The sequence below is a fragment of the Poecilia reticulata genome, linkage group LG18, assembly GCF_000633615.1.
Source record: "Poecilia reticulata strain Guanapo linkage group LG18, Guppy_female_1.0+MT, whole genome shotgun sequence".
NCBI lineage: Eukaryota > Metazoa > Chordata > Actinopteri > Cyprinodontiformes > Poeciliidae > Poecilia > Poecilia reticulata.
In genome coordinates this window covers 6,854,243-6,858,352 of record NC_024348.1, presented here as the reverse complement: position 1 = coordinate 6,858,352, position 4,110 = coordinate 6,854,243, and the positions used below count along the sequence as shown (strand labels likewise).

At 41.4% G+C, this 4,110-nt stretch overlaps 1 protein-coding gene across 1 annotated transcript in view; it reads right to left on the bottom strand.

Moving 5' to 3' along the window:
* Positions 1 to 2,526, bottom strand: part of ndrg2 (NDRG family member 2) — a 35,870-nt gene extending 33,344 nt beyond the window's left edge. Inside the window, exon 1 of the mRNA XM_008435195.2 lies at positions 2,036 to 2,526. The gene's annotated coding sequence lies outside the window, so the exon portion shown is untranslated. The remainder of the gene's footprint in view (positions 1 to 2,035) is intronic.
* Between the last annotated feature and the right edge of the window lie 1,584 nt (positions 2,527 to 4,110).

Sequence of the window (4,110 nt, the reverse complement as noted above, 5' to 3'; positions counted from 1 at the left end):
AACACGCAAACTTCCCCATTCACTCAGTGCGTTATAGTTTCACATCGCTTAGGATTTGTTGCTGCGCGTTTGCGCAGAGTGAAGGAAAGAGGAGACCAGCTGCACAGGCAGGCTGCGAAATGAGAAGCAGGTGATCGGTTTGTGTGATCGGCAACAAGAGACCGTGATCGGCGATCACCGATCATACACTTTTTCACGGAAATCGGCCGATTATAATCGGTGGCCGATCGATCGGCACACCTCTAAAATGGGCATCAGAATCCACGTCAGACTGTTAAAAGTTGCTGAACCTGCAAAATCATCGTTAGCTAACAAAAATCTTCTTTCTGTGGCCAACATTAATTACAACTATTTTTCACCATCTCGTTTAAATCTTAATGGCCTCTCTTACATCAAGTGAACCAGATGATCAATTTATAGAAGCAATAACGTTTGAGTGATTTGCAAGAATTTTAAAGAGGTTGCATATTTGTGAAATCTGGCCCGTATCAGGTGCTAGTTTCCACATCTGATTGAAACACATCAGACTAAAAGCCTTTTGAAAATGACATTTGTGTGAGTGCATTTGTAGGCATAGGTCAGACCTTATCAAAAGCAATGCTGCTTTCAATTGGGATTCACTAACTTCCCAGCCTGAATGGCAAAATGTAGAGAGGAGGCTACAGCTCAAGAGGTGTAAAATGAGATTTGTAGAAAGTGGAATAGGGCAAGAAGTGAAACAGGATTCACCTATTTGAAAATTTGCTAACTAACCCTTAAAATCGTCTCATTTGTATTTGATTTTAGAAAGTAACTTCCTGCTGTAGTCATTCATTCTGATGTAAAACAGATGGAGATTTTAAGTGCTGAATATACACCACGCCCCAGCAAGAAGAAAAAGAAAAAAAATAAATAAATCCGGGGCATTTTCTCCTGGACGTGGCTGTGTTTGCGTCGCCACCCATCCATCAGTTCTGTCATAGCGCGTGCAGGTACAGGTGTGTTTCTTGTGTCCTCGTACGCCCCCATTAAAAAAAAAAACTGAGATCATTTTAATTAAAAACAAATAAGAAAAACAATTCCTACTTTCGAAGAGGCTATATGAGTGTGCGCGTGCACGCTGTCAGCAGGGGCTCTCCACTTCGCTGAAGCAGCGCGAGCGTCCAAATGCGGTATGACTCACAGGAGCTGCGCGCGAGCTTCTGTGTGAGTGAATGCGTGCGCCTCTAGGTAGCACGACAAACCGGATCAAAACAGCCCCCTCCTCCTTCACGCGCCCCAGAATAGGCTGTATCTAAAAGATATCCGCGGGTTTCCTCGTGAAACGCAGCTTTATTGTGACATTTTATGTCAGTCTTCTCTCTTGTGCATATATCCGAGCCAACACGGGGGCCACTAAAGCCACACTAGGGGACACACCTCCATTTGACATTGGCACATATTTTGCAATGTGGCAGCTCCCTCCCAGCACTTCGCATTGGGTGGAAAAAAAAAAAAGAAGAGAAAAAAATACAACCTCGCTGTCACGTAAATAAAAAGCACTGAACCATGAAACAGCCTCGAGCTGCAGCCCTGTGGAGTGGACTGTTTAACTGCACAAAGACAAGCATGGATGCGGCTGAAAGGCAGTAAAGAAATGGAGGAAGGAGAGCAGAGGAACGGGGTGAGGGGGGCGCTCCATATATCACATAAGTTCATGCGGTATGAAAATGTCAATACCGGCCTATATCCTGCCATGCCGCGGTCATTTACTGTATGTAGCAAGTGGCTGGAGGAGAGAGAGCAACAAAGAGCCCACTGGTTGTGCCACATGTGCGCATCAATAACAGACTCTGCCACAAGCTCTCGCGTTAATTAAAAACACAATTTCTTGTGCAAGCAGATATTAGTTTTCTTTTACAGCGGTATGAGTTGAATACATTCTAGCAAAGCATTCAACGTTTAAATTATTTATTATTAAAGAATTTAATATTAGAGCAACAACAAAACAAAGACTTTCTGAATAATTTCTCAACAATTTCGTGCACGCGGATGAGAAAAATAAGCAGAGACGTACCTTTCAATTTGAAGCTCGCTGTCAATAAAATGAACTGACTCCAGAAAATATATGGCAAGTCTCGTTCCCCACTTGCTCAGTTTCTTCTTGCTCTTTTTCCAACCTGTCCCCCCACTTTTCCCGAGAAGCTCCTGTTATGATACTTTCTCCTTCGTCGCTTTTTTTATTTTCCGCCTTGCCCTTTTCTTTCCCAGCCTTCCACTGTTGCTTTATTTCTTTCCAGCAGGGGGAAAAATTCAGCACCCAGAAAAAAAAAATGTAGCGGTCAATCAAAAGGCAAGATGGAGCCTCGGAGTTTGGAAAGGGGGGAGAAAGAAACTTATGAACAGAACAGCTAACGACTAAAACCCCTTGAAGTCTATTATTATTTTTTTATAAACATTAGAAATCCTATTTTATCGGTGTTGTGGTTTACGTCCGGGGACTAGAGTTACCGTTTAGCTAATATCGGCAGAAAAAGTCCAGTTTCACTCGCTGACTCCCCCCTCCTCTTCATCATTGCGGTGGTACAGCCCGTCCTTGCGGAGCTCGCGGAGCAGAGCCCCCCAGCGCGCGAGCGTTCCCGCCTGGGACCGAGCAGGCAGGTAAACAAACGCACCTGGAGCTGAAGAGTCGGGGTGGAGGAGGGAAATGGCTGCGCTTGGAGGAGTCCAACAACTGCAGCTCCGACTTCGAGCCCAGTTTCTCTGTAATGTGTCGCCACTGGCTGCGTTTCTGCCTCCCTATAGTGTCAATATCACCACAGATGTCCGCATCAAAACATTAAGAGTAAGAGATAAGTACGTACTAATCTGCAAAATGACACGAAACAGTACAGAATTGTACTGGAATTTATCAGTCATATTATCATAACTTTGATTCTGTGAATATACATTTTATAAGCTTTGTTAATATAAAACGGTAAACAAACAAACCTAACCCAGGTCCAGCAACATTGACACACCGGAAGAATTCAAAACCAGATCAGGTCTTGGTATAATACATATTAACACTCGCAGTTTATTGCCTAAGATAGATTTGGTTAAAATCTGGATTGAATCTACTAATACGGACATCTTAGTCTTGACTGAAACATGGTTAAATAATTCCATTATCAATCAAAAAATGTCATTAGAAGGTTATAATGTAAAGAACAACTTCCATGTTACACTTATATCTTCTGTATCCATTCCAAAACAATTTGACTTACTAGCTTTGAAAATTGAATTCACTAAGGCTCAGCATATCACAGTTATAGGGTGTTATCGACCACCCTCTGCTGTCTCTGATGCACTTCCTCATTTGTCTAAATATCTAGCCGATCTAAATAAAAATGAATTTGTTTTGCTAGGAGATTTAAATTTGGACTGGTTGACATCATCTTCAGATAGCTTAAAAACTGTAAGTGATTCTTTAAATATCACCCAGTAAAATAATTACCCCGCTCGACTTAACAACAAATGCCCTCTAAAATCATCACTCCTAGATTTAATTATGACAAACGCCCCGCGTTTGTCATAATTCTGGCTGTTTTAAACTGGAATCAGGGATAGGAGTTTTTGCAAACGACCTTAGTGATCATTGTGCTGTAGGTACAGTCACAAATCTCAAGTTACCAAAACCTAAGCCATCCATGACTTGCTACAAATTTAACTGGAATAGGATCTCTCTTTTTGACAATGTTGATCTTGCCTGGCAGTATTTCCATGAAGAGTTTTTAAGACTAATAAATAAACATGCTCCTGTACGTAAAATTAGGGTAAAGGGTCGAAATAACCCATGGTTTTCTCCTGATATTAGGGATCTGCTTAAACAAAGAAATGCAGCTTGGGCTAGGGCAAGGAAAAATAAAACTGAAGAGAGCTGGCTTTGTTATAGGAAATTCAGGAATAAGTGTACCTTATTAATTAGGAAAGCAAAGCCAGACTATTTCCTTACAGAGATGACAAAAAATGTAAATGATCCAAAGAAATTTTGGAAAACAGTGAAATCAGCTACTGAGCAGGCGCCACTGAGTAACTTTCCAAATTTTGTTTGGAATAAAAGTAAAATTGTGTCTGATAAATTAGCTATTTTAAATCGTTTTAATGAGCATT